The following is a 17,145-nucleotide window of genomic DNA, read 5'->3' on the forward strand; positions in this document are numbered from 1 at the left end:
TGAGCCATGCTGGCCAGGCACTATGGTGTTCTTATAAAGGGTGGAGACGCAGGCTGCTAATTGGAAGGGGAAAGGAAGGAAAGGGTCTGTCCCGAACATGGGAGACATTGTGCCTGAGTTCTGAGAGTTGTCCTGTTTACTGAATGTTCTCCCCACTCTCCTCACCGTGGTTTCTTCTCTGCTTTAGTCTGAGAACCACACTGGACTCACTGCCCATCCACTAAAGTTGGTGGCACCGATGTTAAGGAAAGGACCACAGTACAGAGCATGTCTCCCTATGAGACCAGAGCCATTGGAATATCCCTGGGTTCTCCCTGGGAGAGGCCCACATTCAATCATCTACACCAGTAGGTATCAACGGGGGGGGGGGTCTTCCCCCAGGGGGCATTTGGCAATATCTGGAGACCCTCTGGGTTGTCACAACTGGGGGTAGGAAGTGAGTGGTCCTGGCATCTGGTGTGTAGAGACCAGGGAAGCTGCTAAACCTCCTACTATGCACAGCATGGGCTCCCACAACACAGAGTTGCCCAACCTAAAATGTCAATACTGCCAAGGCTGGAAAACCCTGGTCTAGACTTTAATCAAGATGCGCCAGTAGGACGCTCCAGGCGAGTGTCTCTCTCCCAACTGGCATGAACCCCGCACGGAAGCGACACCCCGCAGGAGCCCTGTTTAAGCCCCGCATCTGCCTGACTCAGCAGATCGCACTGTAACGATGTAATCCAATTCTTCCTCATCTTTTTAATGTCATTTGGGCCCTTTAATATAATTTGGCAAGCTATTATAGTTGTTACAGCTGCTAGTTTTGCCCTCCATTCTGATTTCACTTATGACCTCAGCCGGCATAAGATTTAAAGTTTGAGATGATGTAAGTGAATGAGGGTTATTAAATTTATTCGTATGGCAATTTAAATAAGAAACTGCCTGGCCTAGAATAAGTGGTAAATGAAAAACGCTAGTGATTTATAGACCTGTCCATTTTCAAGATTTATATGATGTGCGGGATGATTAAGTAAGAGACAGGCCTGATTATATGAAATATGTAATTTTTGTAAATGCAATATTGGAAGCAACCTGCTAAACAGTACTGCGTAGCAGCTCTCGGCTAAGCAATTTTTATTCCGCAATTATTGCAAACTGGGATGCAGAGTCGTGTGCAAATTACACACGGAGGCCGGGCTCGAATTCTTTATAGCCGGATGGGCGTGTGGTCCTAGGGAAAGCCTCTAACTTCAGCCTTGAAACATCAGTCACATCGGTGCCGCAAAAGGCAGGGCAGACTGGTGATTTCAGGCCTCACCCGGGGACTGCGGGCCTGAGCAATTCTCTCTTGTAAAGGGCTCGGCCGTTCTGATCAGGTCGCAGCACCCAGACTTATGAAATGGAGATTATCCATTTGTCATATTTTGTGGCACACTTTGGGGGAAAATACTCATGACTGCAATCAGAAAGAGAAATACAAGACACAGCAGTTACTTTCCTTTCCCTGTTATGAATCCTACTCTCATCAAGGTAGCACCCAGAGCAGGAGCACAGGGAGGGCTCAGAGCCATTCACCGGGTCTCAGGTGGCCTCCCCTTCAAGGGGCCCCAGGCCCAGTGCCTCCCTGAGGTTTTGTACCTGGCTCCAGAGTCAGCCAGAGGATTGCTGCGGAGGGATGAGCGACGGTTCGAGTCTTATCTCCCAGGCCCGGGGAACATGTAAGAAATATCATTGCTACTTAAATTACTTTAACAGCTGCTTGGTACAAACAACAGAACACCTATCCTAAGAGGACAGAGAGAGACCTAGGTAACAGTTCTATTTCTTCCACAAATTGATTGTAGGACCTCGGTTAAATTGTCCACCTCTGTAAACTCAAGCTAGAGCTTCTTAATCCACTTCTCAGGGCTGGCATCAGATCTACAGGAAGAACTGAAAGGAAAGCCCTGTATAAAGCAACAGGCAACCTGCACGTGCAAATAGAGAAAGAGGCTCAAAAGATGAAATGGAGGGCAAAGTGGAAACAGAAAACAACTTCGTTTGATAAGCATCCGGGAGGGCCCTTAGCCTAACCAAGAGGGCAACCCAGGACAACTTGGGGAGCTCAGGGCTGGGCTTGGGGGTCATCTAAACTTTATAGTGTTTATATGATAGATTAAGTGTGAGGGTGCATATAATTCACTGGGGGTTGGTGGGTGAGGGGTGGTAGCAAAGTAGAAAACTTCCCAGAAGAAATAACAGTTAAACCAGCTCTTGTAGAATGCAGGGGAGTTAGATAAACAGAGAAAGGAGCCTCAGTCCATCCGGATGGATGTCTGTCTGAGCAGGCTGGCGCTGAGCCCACCGTGAGGAGGTGAAGGAAGTTACCAGCATGCACTTGGTTTGCTATCAGGAGCCAGGAACACACATACAGTCAAGCTTTGTGGAGAAGAGTGACTCAATGTTCTGCAAATCTAGAAACTTCCAAAGCTGGCAGGAAGGGATCAGAAACTCTTACTTAAGCCTCAAATTGAAATTTAATATCCTTCATAAAATATGTGGAATTTTTAATGAATTATGATTATACTCACGCCATTCTTTCTCTGTTATGTTTGTATCATTCACTGATTAAATGTAATTCTTTTTAATTTTTAATGTGGCCATGGATTTTTTTTTTAATCCTGACCCAAAGATATTTTTTCTATTGCTTTTCAGAGAGAGAAGAAGGGAGAGAGAGAAAGGAGGGGGGAGAGAGAAACATGGATGAGAGAGACACATCGATTGGTTGCCTCCCACACACACCCCAACCAGGGCCAGGGATGGAGCCTGCAACTGAGGTATGTGCCCTTGGCTGGAATCGAACCTGGGACCCTTCAGTCCACACAGGCTGACACTCTAACCACTGAGCCAAACCAGCTAGGGTGTGGCCATGGATTTTTAATAATTAATCACAATTCCCAATATAGTAGTTTTAATAAGATAAGTTGTTGGTTTTTGTTTTGTTTTTCATTTAAACAGTAAATGTTTTGGTCCGGAGTCCTGATAAACATTATTTCTGAAAGACTCATGTTGCCCGTCTTGAATAAATGTGATGGCATGAAGACAGAATCTTATTTATGCCAAATGAATTGACATTGAAAACTTTTAAAAAATATATCTGATCTTTTAGCTCTGGATTTATTTTAATAACCTTGAAATCTTATGTCCTGAGTCCCCAAGGAGAAGAAAATAACAATAAAAGGAACCCAGGCTGTCAAATTATGACTCTCCTCATTCAGAAATGAGAAATATTTTTAGCCCCTAACTAGAGACATCATCATGGAGCAAAAAATATAGGTCAAGAGAGAAGAGCAAATTAAATAATAAGATGTATTTGTTTGTTGGAATTTTATCACCCTTTTAAAAAGCCTACTTATTCAGCAGAGGTAGGCTTTAGATTTATTTCCTAATTACTACATTAACAGATCCCCTAACACTTTCCTGATCAGTTTTATAAATTGATTAATAAGGCAATCATGGTTTGGGAAAGCTTTTATCTGCCACTTGATATTGATGTCATCTATAAAAAGACAGCCAACTGAGCACCTGATATCCAGTAAAGGCAGGTTCAAAAATTGCAGTCTTAGAAAGATAATGGAATGACCATGACCTTGAGTAGTTTGAGCCAAATAGCAACTGTCAACTTCTGATAGCAGTATTTGACCTCAGAGGCAGGTGACAGAAACCAACCTGAAACAGCCATTTTCTCAAATTCTGTTAAGGATAATAAACCATGTTGGGTAAAATCACCCCCCTGAGTGAGGAAGCCTCTTGTAATCAATGACCCTATGATTTTGGTGGAAAATATCAGGTGCTAAGGAATTCTGGGAGCTCATTGCTTTAAATTGAGTGCCCACTAGATTTTGGCAGAGTTTTAGGCTTTAGTTGGTGGCGGTTGTTTTACTTTCTTTTGATTCATTTTTAGTTCTTCTCAAGGAAAATTGCAACATACATAAAAGTAAAAAGAATACCATGATACATCCCCATCTACCCTTCATGGAGCTGTAACAATTACCTACTCAGAACACTCCTGTTTCATCTATATGTGGATATCATATCATCTCATCCATAAATTTTAAATAAGTATTTAAATGCATATTTTAAAAATATTTAAGCACACATTTCTAAAACTAAACTTTAAAAAATCCAAAGCCCGGCTGGGTGTGGCTCAGTGGTTGAGCGTCGACCTGGGATCCAGGCAATCGGGGTTCGATTCCCGGTCAGGGCACATGCCCGGGTTGCGGGCTCGATCAATGACTCTCTCATCATTGATGTTTCTCTCTCTCTCTCTCCCTCTCCTTTCCTCTCTCTGAAGTCAATAAAGATATATTTAAATAAATAAATAAATAAACAAATGAACAAATAAATTTTAAAATTCCAAAACCATTATCACCACTAAAAAATTAACAATTCCTTAATTTCATCAAATGTACACTGTGTTCACTTTTCCCATTTGTCTCCTAAATGCTTTTTAAAAATATTTTTAACTGATTTTTGGAGAGAGAGGAAGGTTAGGGAGAGGGAGCGCGTGCGAAACATCCATGTGAGAGCGAAACATGGGCTGCCTTCTGCACACCCGCACAAGGGATCCACCCTGCAGCCCAGCATGTGCCCTGACTGACAGTCCAACCAGCAACCTTTCTGTGCAGGAGACAACGCCCAGCCAACTGAGCCACACCAGCCAGGGCCTACATGCTTTTTATAGTTTGTTCCAACTGTCCAAATAAGGTCCAGGGGCCCCCTCCTCCACTTTAATTTTCCTGGCTGTTCACTTATTGAAGATACAGAGCTTCCCACATTCTGGGTTTTGCCCTCTGAGCCCTATTATTTCCCGAGAAGCGGTGGTTAGACTGAGGCCTGATTAGATTCAGGTTTGATTTTTTGACAAGACCACTTTATTAGAGGTGTCACGTACTTCCATCAAAAGCGTCATGGTGTCTGGTTGTCTCTTTCTGTGATGTTAGTGGCCACTGATGATCGATGGTCTCTGCAATATAGGCTGTTTAGAGAAAAGCACTGAACCAAAACATTTAGAAGGTTTTGTGTGCGTTTTTTTAAAAAAGGACTGAAAATAACTTGACTCTGTGCCAGGGACTGTGTTTTACAGCACACGGTGCCTCATTTAATCATTTTAACACCCTTATGAAGTGGTGCTGGGGGAGGATTTGAGCCCAACCAGTCTTCCTCCAAAGCCCCTTCTCTTGGCTACGACAGAAACAAATCACCTGGAGTGTCCATTGAGCTACAAAGGGAGAAACCCTTGCAACGTAGGAAGCACGAACAACTAAAAGAGGAGGAGGTGAAGCCATAGCCAAAAAATGGTTGAATCTTTTTTAAAAAATCACAGTATAAATTTATCCTTTTAAAGATAGAACAAAGCACCGAGTCACTGTTTATAAACTGGCAAACACAACCACTGAAGGGGCACATCATCTGATAATGGATGTGTCAGCTCTAGTCACAGTGTCATATTGGTGCAGGCACAGGAAGAGTGGAGGGGTCCAGGACAGCCTGCCTTGAGCGGGGTTGAAACTGTGCAACTGTGCTACGAATGTCGCCGAAGTGAACCACCAGAAGCTATGATGCGCTCTTTAAAGTCGGCTCCGCCCTTTGCACAAATCAACCAAGAGTTATGTCACTCACTCTGAGTGTGCAAGCGTTGCCAAAATTAGAGTCATTTCATTAATCTCCATGCCAGGGAGAGGGGCTATATATCACTCCAAGTTACTCTGACAGGAAGACAATAACATTACGTTTCCACGGTGCATCAAACAGCATTTCCCTCAATTCATTTGCTATCACAGTCTTTATAAAAATGTCTTGTGCTTAAAACATGTCTCTCTGTCTTTCAGACTTCAACAAGACTTGCTTCAAGATAAACATCTTATTTTTCAGTATAAAGGAAGAGAAGTATGGACGCTTCACATCAAATGATATTTCTAAACAAATTTAAAAATTATTGTTTTTTAAATGTTTGTCTCATTCCCACCGGGGAATGGTGCCTTATGATTAGGAGGAGAAAGCAGAGAAGAAAGCAAGCAAGGGAGGGAGGGGGGGCGAGAGGAAGGGAGGGAGGGAGGGAAGGCTTAAACTTACTGTATGTAGGATGATAGCCTTTATTACAGTATTTAGGAAATTTAAATGTGTCTAAAACAATACTAGGCAACCAGATAGAAAGTGATGCATTATCATTTAAATGTATTTTTAAAAATAAAATGACCAAGCAAATTCAAAATTCCTCTTCTTCCTGTATCTCCATCTCACGGCTCACTTTAAATCACTATGCTTCTGTTTAGGGTTCTAATTTGAATTTATAAGCTCTAACGGAGTACCCCCAACTTCCCAACAGCATTTATTACAAGAAACTGTCGTGGTAGAGATTTCTGTGAAGTATCCTCTGAAATAGTATTTCTTCCCAATTCTTTTTAAAGCAATTTAAAATCAATCATGTTTGATAGAAAAAGGGGGATCGTTTTTAATAAAGTATTATTAAAAATAGAAACAGGATCTCAAAGAATGCATTGTAAAATAAAATTTTAAAGAACTAAAAACAGAGGCAGAGGAAGGGGCTCGTGCTGTGGTCATTTTACTGCTGTTACCACAGCCAAGAAGTCTATACATTGCCCAGATCCACGTATTTGGTTCTTTCATCTCACAGAACTCATCACTTTCGGGGCTGTTTGCACAACAATTTCTTAAATGCTGCTCTTTGCAGACAGTTCTGCTGCTCTGCTGCCCAGAATTTTTTTTTTGTCTTAGTCTCATGAACCATTGCACGTCACGAGATCTTGCGCATAGATTTCCATCACACTAAATATCTCTTTCCTGTGCCCTGCAGGGCTCCAAACCCATGCAACACACAAGCAGACAAAGGGGCGCTGGCGGACCGCTCGCTGCAGACAAAGGGGCCCCGGGCCCAGGCGCCCCGCCCCGCGGAGCCTCGCGCCTGCGCACTGGGAGCAGGGTCGGCGGGGCCGCTGGCGCCGAGGGAGCCGGACCAGCGGCTCCGGGAAAAACGCGGCCCTGCCACTGCTCGCTGGGAGGTCCGGGGCAAGTGGCATCATCTCTCTGAGCCTCAGTTTCCCCGCCTGTACAGTGAAGATGATACCGCCTTGTAGAGTGATTGCAAGGACGAAAGAGATGTCACACGGATCGCTTCTCGCTTTATGGTAGGGTCTCAAAAACTGGCGTTATCATGTACCATCAGAGCTCAGACCGTCTCCCAGCTATGTAGGGGGCATCACCGTCGCTACAGCACTGTCCTCGGGTGCACTGTGCAGGAAACTCAACTGAAACACAAACTTAGATGGTGCGCACCCCTCTGCGACAGCCTTTCAGAACCTGGGCTGTCGGAAAGGGCAAGGGTGCTTCCTGTGCCCGGTCCTCGCCCTCCTCTGCTCGGGCAAGGGCTGGCATCAGCCTGTACCGCAGGGCGCCGGCCCTCACAGGCCGCACGGAGAGAGTGGGGCCACCACGCGGGCCCGCGCTCAGAACCACCCCAAATGTCAGCAAGAGCTTAGCAGCCTGGGTTCCGGATTCATCAACCCATCCCAAATGCACACCCCTGGCCTCAAAGCCGCCAAACGAAACACTGTCCGCACACCACCCGGCCTGGACTGTGGCTCGGGTATTGAGGAGCTTCAAAGGCAGGGTGTCAGCATAAAGATCCACGGGGCCTCTGAAAGCCGAACTTGACAGCTGTTTCCCTGGAGGGCAAAAAGGTCAAGGAGAGATGTTCGCTCTTCACGCTTCCCTTCTGAAGCCATGTGGGAATATCTAGTAATTTCACAGGGTAACTATTCATTTTAGTTTTCCTCCCCACGAAAGGGAATTTCTGGAATTATACAAGTCTACCTACAAAGCAACCTCATCTGAGGACAGTAAAAAAAGAAAGAAAAAGGAAGAAAGAAAGAAAGAGAGAGAGAGAGAGAGAGAGAGAGAGAGAGAAAGAAAGAGAAAGAAAGAGAAAGAAAGAAAGAAAGAAAGAAAGAAAGAAAGAAAGAAAGAAAGAAAGAAAGAAAGAAAGAAAGAAAGAAAGAAAGAAAGAAAGAAAGAAAGAGAGAAACTATAGGGCATTCCATCATTTCTCCAGGTACACGCATACACACACACACACACACACACACACACACACACACATACACTTAGCTGGCAAAAAAAATTAGCCTATTTAAAAAAATTATTTATATATATATATATATATATATATACACACACACACATATATATATCCCTAGGAAAATTCCGCCTCTGCAAGGGCAATGGTCAGGCATCTCTATCTTGCTGCTCCTTGGGCATGGCCTGCCGAATCTTTTCCTTCTCCAGCTGCAGCTACCACGGGAATAGCACAGAAAAAGCTCTGGACAGCCATGGAATCTTGGCTGGATCCACAAGAAAAGGAGTCAGGTATCCTCCCACCTTCCCAGGAAGGCTTATGACAAGAACCTATAAGTATTCCTATGAGGTCGACATGGCTAAAAGAGAAAATATCTACAAGCAGATGAATCTTCTAGGCTCAGAAACATATTTGTAATTTGCCACTCATATTTGGAGGGGGCAGACGGAGAGCGTGCTCCCCTTAAGACGACAGGCATTCTGCTCCTCTGCCGAGTCCAGGGCTTCAGGCAGCCGCCACCACCAGGGGCAAATGGAAGGGCCCAGGAGCTGATACAACAGCTTCCTGTGGGCTGTACGGTCAAGGTCAGGGGGGTGAGTGCCCAGAGTGGTTGTTACCTGGGCGAAATCTGACTAACTGGGCCAAGAAAGTAAGTCACTGCCTCCAGCATCCAGTCCTCAGCTCATCAATCACTAAGTGTTGGTTCTGAACCAACTCAGACACTTCACGCTCTCTGGTAAAGAGCCCCTAAGGATTCTCTCAGCATGTCCCCAGCAGCCCATCACTTTGATTTGCCCTGTCCAGAAGCTTCCTTTAAAATGCAAATACATTAAGGCAAATTTTTAAAATATATTCTAGCTTATGCTAGTTCTCTGGGGAAAAGGGAGGCTGGGAGACAGGGAAGCAGGAAAGCTGCCTAGGGAGAGGCAGTCTAAGTGAGGGACCCAGGAGAGGCTCTGGGCAACCCAGGAGAGCAGGGAGGCAATAGGTGCTGAGAGAGAGGATTCGGGTGAAAAGTGATAAAAAGGAACGCAAGCATGAGAATTAGGGCGGACAGGGAAGGCCACATTTCTCCCCATCTCTTCATTTGAGGGCCTGGCTAAAGTCCAGAAGGATCTAGAATAGGCTGGGCAAGCCTCTCACAGGGATTTTCCATTTTCCCACACCTGGTCCTATTTTCAACAGCCCAGGGGCCAAATCTGGTGCACCATCTATTTTGTACCAATGAGCTAAGAATCATTTTTACATTGTTTAAAAACAATGGGGATTAAAATCAAAAGAGGAATAATACTTCATGACATGAAAATTATATGAAATTCAAATTTCACTACTTACAAATAAAGTTTTATTGGAACACAGTAACACTCGTTTGCTTACATATTGTCTATGGCTGCTTTCTGCTCTCAAAGCCTAAAATACTTACTATCTAGCCCTTTACAGAAAAGCTTTCAGATCCTGATGTAGATAGTGATTAAAAGCACGTGCTCTGTGGCCAGTGGTGTGGGTGGATCCAAGGCACTTACTAACTTCTTGGACAAGCGACTTAATTTCCTTATCTGTAAAATGGGGGTGAATCCTCATAGAATGAGGGTAATAACTAAACTAAGGGCCTTGAACAGAGTCTAGTCATAGTAAGCATTCAATACATGCTAACTGTTATTAAGTTTTAATGTGATTAGACACTGGCACATAATATTAATCTTCCACACCTCCCTGTCTTCCATTCCAAGATGGAATACATCTTGTACTTGAACAAGACCCTGGAGAGTAATCCACTTCGGTATGGCCACCACAACCTAAAGATTTCAGGAAAAACAACTTGCATGACAGGAGCTGACAATTGTTTTGCACCAACCTCCAACCCCCTAAAATTCAACCTTCTATTTACTTCCCATGACTAAAGTAAAAGCAAATAAATCATCTTATAACCACTTTAACAGAGAAAGTTAATCAAGGCAGAGAAGTGATATGACTCACAAATAATTCTGACAACGTTACACTGACTCGGCCACGTGAGCTGAAATGAATCACAGCTTAAAGAGACCTCACCGTGGCCAAAGCAACCAGCTAGAAGTTAGGTGCCCTGGGGTAGAAGCCCTTGTGCTTAATTCAAGAACTTCTAGTTTTTTAAGATGCTCTTTAGTGTCATTTGAGGTGTATGTAAGAAATTAACTTAGAGAACGAACATTGGAAGGAACAAAGCTCAGAGCACCTTGAGGGTAAAAAGGAAATAGAAGATTTATTAAGGAGTGAAATGAAAAGAGGGTGAACCCCTAATATAGGCCACAGGGTTACACTGCCCTCAACCCAGCCCTCCAGGAGCCACCAAACACTGCAGCAGAGGTGGGAAATGCAGGCTGATGGCCAGTGCTCTTCATGCTTCTAGCCTGTGGGTTAAAACAAGAAAGCAAGGGACAGAATACTATGCTAAGCACCTGCCTGGGTCAGGTAACAAAATAACAACAGCTCTCATTTCAGGAACTTCTACAATAAATGTGCCCAGCAATCTGCTGAGTGTTTTGTATGCATCATCATATTTAACCCACCCAGTCAAGTCAGGTAGGTTTTCTTGGCTCCATTTTACAGATGAGAAAACTGAGGATTGGGAAAATCAAACAACTTTCTAAAAGGCACACCGCTAGTAAGCAGCAGAACTGGAATATTTTTATTCAGATTTCCTCACTTAGCAACACATGCACATGTAACTAAATTCAAAAGGTGTAGAGTGAAAAGTCAGTGGGTCTCCTTCCTTCTATCCCTCCATGGAGGAAGCTGTTACTGCTAGTTTCTTTGGGATTCGTCCAAAGAAATTCCAAGCATTAACAGACATGTGTGCACGTGTTCTTTCCCTCACAGATGGTAGCAGAGTAAATACACGGCCCTATAGGTTGTTTCCCCCGCAACAGTTAATACTGTTTTTTAGAGAACTTTCTGTGCCAGTCGAGGTAAAGTAAGCGGAGACCTGAACCAGGCTCCAGCACCCCATCTGTGCTAATGACCACCTTGCCGCATGGCCACCGGGCACCAGTGAGGAGGAAATCACGTGAGAAGCTTCTCAACTCTTCCCAAGGCTGAGACCCCCACCTTGCCCCAGACATTCTGAAGGCGCTTTTGGGGGGAAGGGGAGGGGCACACTTTAAAAATAATTCACATCTCACTCCAAGAAGCGCAGCCCAACGCCCCCGGTTCACTGGCGGTGCGGTGTGCTTCCTTGAGTGCAAGGAAGAAACCCTGTCGTCTGGGCCCTGTGGGTGGCTTAGGGAGATTGTGGGCTCTGAAACCATTCGACAATGATGGAGGGTAGAAGGGCAGCTGCCATCAGATTCTTCACAGGCACCGTAGACCTGGGTTTTGCACCTAAAAACCATCTTTTTGAGGAAATAGAAAATATCAAAGGGCAACGATGTAGACGTATTTGTTTGGCCACTGGGCAGATTTATACATGTGTGTCTGTCTGAACCCTGAGTCTCAGCATAGAATGGATTTCTCACACTGAGTCATGATTAAAAAGTTTGAAATCTAGGATCTGCTCTAGAATATGCCGCTTCCCAGAATACAGCAACCTATTTCTGAAAAATCCAAGCAACCAGACCGACCCAGGTGTGCAGGTCTTATCTCCAAAGAAAGCCTGGCCGCACTAGGGAAGCCACACTCAGTGTCGGCCAAGACCAGAAGGGAGAGACACCATCAGTGACTGAGCCCACTGAGGGTGTGCATGGGAATGCCAGGCTTCAGGACAAGTGGCAGGGAGCTGGCATCTAACAAGTCTGCATGGGGAACCAGGCCATCCAACAGCCAGGCTGCACAGCAGCTGTCGCCCCTCTCACTGAAGCTGTGGTTCTGAAGCAACAGTGACATGTGCGCTTGCAGTTTTGAATCTGACACGGGGGAGCGCGGGAGCGGCCTCTGTGGGCCTCCAGCTTCAGTGCGCAGAGGGAGCACCTGAAATTCTGACTCAGGGAAGAGCAAGAGGGAGACGGTGGAATTCACAGCCCACCCACACTTGGAAACCACTGGAAAAGCAAAGCATTCCTTTTCCATGATGGCAGTTAGGGCAATTTCCATCTGGCAGCAAGCAAGTATTAAGCAAGCATGCAGGACTGGGAGGGTGCTAGGCACTGGAAGTTTTAAAATATATTTTAGGGCCTTGTGTTAAGGGGCATATAAATGAGCTGTGTGTACATGCATGTGTGTGATTAAATGAGAAAGGGCAGAAAACAGGGGCCCAGGAAGAGGGAGATGACAAATGGATAAGAGTATACATGTCCCTTCCTCACCTATAACATTTGGGGAGCAAGATCAAATTTCCTCCATTCATCTTCAGTTTTGAAAGGGTAGTGATATTAATGAGGTCAGGGAGTTCCTCAGAGGCCCCTTCTTAAATAGTCGCAGGTAAAATGCCTGACAGCCACAGGACGAGCAAGGGGAGTGTCAGATCAGAACAGGAGATCACGTATCCAGGCCTGGTTTTACAGTAGAGGAACTAGAGGTCGCATATGGTGAGTTATTTGCTCAAGGCCGTATGGATGGAGCCAAAGCTTGAATTCAAAGCCTCTTTGATGAATATATTTGACCTGTCCTGTTTTTCCCAGAGGTGAAAGGCTGATTGGCCACATATGTAAAAACAAACAAAGCTAAGACCAGCATTTACAGTACAGTTTGTACCTGGAACGTGGTAGGCACTCAATAAATATTTGTCAAATGAATGAATGTCTTGTTTAAAAGATACACAATGTTGGGTCAGGTGGCTGTGAAGGGCCCAAGTCTAGCACTTAACGGCTTCTCTATGAAACACGGCTGATAAACAGTCCACTTGGACCCCTTATCATAATCACTAACACTCACTGAACAATCGCTTTACATACATTAACTTACTTCATGTTTTACAACAATCCTATGAAGCAGGAACTATCATTATCCCCTTTCTACAAAGGAAGAAACTGAGGCACAAAGAGGTGAATTAACATGGGCCCTTACTTCACAGAACTTACTAGAAAAATTCAAGAGCAAGTAAATTCTAACTAGTGGCTGTTGGATGGGGTTTCTCAGTGCAACAGGAATTTAGTTGAGGATTGTTAGGGCGACAGGCATTAGCCCCACCGGGAAAGTCATTCTGGACCACAGAACTGGGGGTGGGATTTGAGCTGCATCTTAAAATATAGGCAAGCCTGAGGGGTGGGCGAGGGAGGCATGAGGCATAGGGAAAGAGCATAAACAAAGGCACTGGGGCCAGAACAGAGGACGTGCTCGGGGGCCTCCTACCTGGAACGGAGACTGCGTCCAAGATTAGTGAGAAATGAATTCGGACATTCTGAGCTGGAGCCGGGTCAGTGAGGACTTAGACCCAGGTGAGAGAGTTTGGCCGGTCACTTAAGAAGCCTGGCTAGTTTCTTGATTAGGAAATAGCCCAACAAGAACGAAGCGAGAGGACATTAGCTTAACAACAGCCTATAAGAAAACAGGGAGAGAGCAGAAGCTTGAAGGCCCGAGGACCTGCATCAATCCAGGCCTGCAGGCGGTGGAAATGGAGAAAAGAAGATGCACCTGTGAGGCAGTATTATTATTAAAGAGTAAATAACCTTGCTGAGTCCTCCTACAGGTGGGGCCGTCCTAAGAGCCTCTGAGCTCATCTTGTTGCATCGTCACAGCAACTCTGGGAGGGAGTGTCACTGTCCCCATCCTAAAGATGAGAAAACCGAGGCCCTGACTCCAGAGCCTGGGCTCATAGTGACATGTAAAGGCTCTGGCAACAAATCACAGGCCTCAGGGTCTTATCGGGAATGGCTCCTTTGGCTGGATTCAAAGCCACTTGAGGGCAGGGCGGCAGCTGGAGGTGATGAATTCTGTTTGGGGTTAGTAGAGTCTGTGCAGGGAGCTGAGAATACCAGATGAAGGGAAGAGCTCATCTCTGAGCTTGGAGACCAGCTTAAAGATGGAGACTGTGCCAGGAGGGCCTGGGAGCCTTTCTCGCCCATGCTTCACCTTTGCATCCAAAAATCTCATTTAATCCACATAACAGTCTTAGAAACACACTGCTCAGTCCCTTTGCAAGGTAGCACACTGAGAGTTAAGCAGCCAACAGGCAGAGAAGCTGGGCTAGACCCAAACACTTCCTATCCGCGAGCCACACACATCGGGATGTCTGCTGGCGGGACTAGGAATAAGTGACCCCTTCTCACAGAGCTGCTCCCTTCAGGGCCTTTGGCCGCAGGCTGCAGGTTCAAAGGAATCAGAAAATAGAGTGGACAAAATCATGCCTTTTTAAAAAATATATATATATATGTGTCTATTGATTTCAGAGAGAGGAAGGGAGGGAGAGAGAGACATCAATGAAGAGAGAGTCATTGGTTGACTGCCTCCTGCAAGCCCCCCACTGGGGACCAAGCCCGCAACCCGGGCATATGCCCTGACCAGGAATCAAACCTTGATCTCCTGGATCATAGGTCGATGCTCAACCACTGAACCACGCTGGTGAGGCCAAAATCATGCCTTTTGTGACAGAATTCTGGTTTTCTGATCCAGATGTAGTCAAGAGAAAGTCTTACCAAAGCATTACAGCTCAGTAAACTCAATGTGCAAAAATTTCCCCCCTTTATTGAACATTTTTATTCCAGGGTCTTATCGGGAATGGCTCCTTTGTCTGGATTCAAAGGAGATTATTACACAACCACTCTTTTTTAAAGGAGACATCATAAACTGTGACAGGTTTGTCCCTGTCTTGCAAATATTCCCCCTTCAGGGGCCTTTGAGGCATCTGGAAAAGTAAATCTGCCAGCCGGCCAGTAGATGTCTCTGTTTTTCCTAAATGAACTGTGCTCCCTCTGTTCTCAGACACTACGTTTCAGATCCAATTAAAGAAAACCCTCTCTCAACTTGTCCCCAGAGATTCCCAAACTTTTATGTCTAAAAGCAAGGAATTTCCTTTCTCCTTAATTTTTAAGTGAAAAAATATGAGATAGTTTCTATATCTACTTTAAAATCAGCATCCAAGTCTAATATACCTCCTTCTAGTAAATCTCATAAAACCAAGCTTCTACTAAAGAATATACCACCCTCAACCTTAGTCCATACTGGAAATCCTACTCATTAGCAGATTCTGCTACAATTGGCAGAAGTAGCCCAAAGATAAAACTTCAAATTCTGGGCAAAGTTAAAGCTTCTGAATGGACCCCCTTTTGTTAATAATTAAATAAAGCCATCTTGAGTAGAGACAGAACACCCTCTTTTGAAAGTCACTGTGATAGAAGAGATGCTGAAAAAGAGTTTAACCCAAACACACAGACAACAGAAGGGTGGTTACCACGGGGAAAGAGAGATGGGGGAGAATGAGGAGGGTAAGGGTGTCAAATTTATGGTGACAGAGGGAGACTGGACTTTGGGTGGTGAGCACACAATGCAATACACAGCTCATGTATTATAGAACTGTACACCTGAAACTTATATAGTGTTATTAACCCAATAAACTTAAAAATTAGATTAGCTAAAAACATTTTTTAAAGAAAGAGTTGTACTTTATGGTGGAAGTAATTTTTCATTTAAAATATTCCCAAGATACAATGCAGAGCATTACTTTCTTCCTGCTATGCCTTTTCCCCTCAAGAAATCAAAAATTTTAAATTAAATAAAATAATAATATTTGCTGATTTTTTTTGTCCCTAAATAAATTGGGGCCCCACCTTCAATAAATCCACATGGACCTCGAGAAGTGGCTTCCCTGGGACAAAGTGAGCCAGTCGTGCTGCAACTCTCCAGTAAGCATAGCCCTCAGGACACAGAGAAACCCTCTTACCCAGGTTCTGAAAATATGGTACATATTTCTTTCTATTCCCATTCCCAGAGAGGCCAGGGAAATTTTCCCGTATCTTGCCTACAAGGAGAAAGGGGAATGTTTAGGGATAGATCTCCAGAACCTCATCCCAGTCCCCTCCTATTCCCCAGGGTGGGTGTTTAAAAGCCCATTTTGTGAACGCAGCTGGTCAGAAAATCAAACCAAGAAACCAGAGTATTTCATTTACTGAGCTGGGACCTGGAATAGAGTGAGTTCTTGGTGCTTTTCGGTTATATACACACACAGCCAGACTCAGCAGGCAGGCACCGTCCCTCGCTGCTGGCTCCTCTGTAAGCAATGAAATCTTGCTCTGCCTCACTTTTCTTCTCCATCAAATGGGGCTAACAAGGGTGTGATGAGACCTAATTGCTGTTTATAGAGAGCCTCAGCATCTTAGATGAAAGGTGTCGCAGCTGCGTAAAGCTTGTCCAGGACGAGTTAACGCTTTGATGAGTGGAGCCCAAGGAAGAAAGCGTAACCCATGTCATCCGAGAATTACCCTGCTTGCCAGGAGAAGCCAGGTTTCACTTTACAGAGGACTGGTGGGGATGTTTTGTTCTCACAGTCCTTGAATTTCACTTCAGGTCTGAGGTTAGAGGAAGTTCTCAAACACAAGGAAAATCCAACTCATTACAAGCACGGGGCATTCAAACCATTCCCTTCACATAGCCACGCACAGAGTACGTGCTCAGCAAGTGTTCACTGCGCGGCCCGCTAAGTTACTTTATTTGCTCAAGTCTGACCTGATGTCCATGAAACTGGTCCCAAGAACTTGACTGGCATAACAATTGCAAGTCACAAAAAGATGAAGAATCCCATGAAATTACAAGACATGATCATTCTGAGTTACAGAAAATGTGTATGCTCCATTAAGAACAATTTAGAGAGCTGCACATGTATTCCCTCCGGCTGAGGGGTAAGCATGCAAACAACAGCAAAATGATACATGGTTTGAATCATTTGTATTATTTGAGTCAAGGGATAGAGAGATTCTAAAGTAACCTGACGGATTTTTAACCAATGGCATCAAAACTTACACACGCTCCTGAGCACAAACCTGAGGCGGCTGCCCTCATATTCCAACAATGACACCATTGCTCAAAGCATTTTAAAATTCCTCTTTAGAAACTTGATACAGAGCCTGAGGCCTGTTCTTTTTAGTATCTGTTACAGTGGCAAACCTTCGTATTTGGAGGGTAAA

This window comes from Miniopterus natalensis, chromosome 10 (genome assembly GCF_054644295.1).
Source record: "Miniopterus natalensis isolate mMinNat1 chromosome 10, mMinNat1.hap1, whole genome shotgun sequence".
NCBI lineage: Eukaryota > Metazoa > Chordata > Mammalia > Chiroptera > Miniopteridae > Miniopterus > Miniopterus natalensis.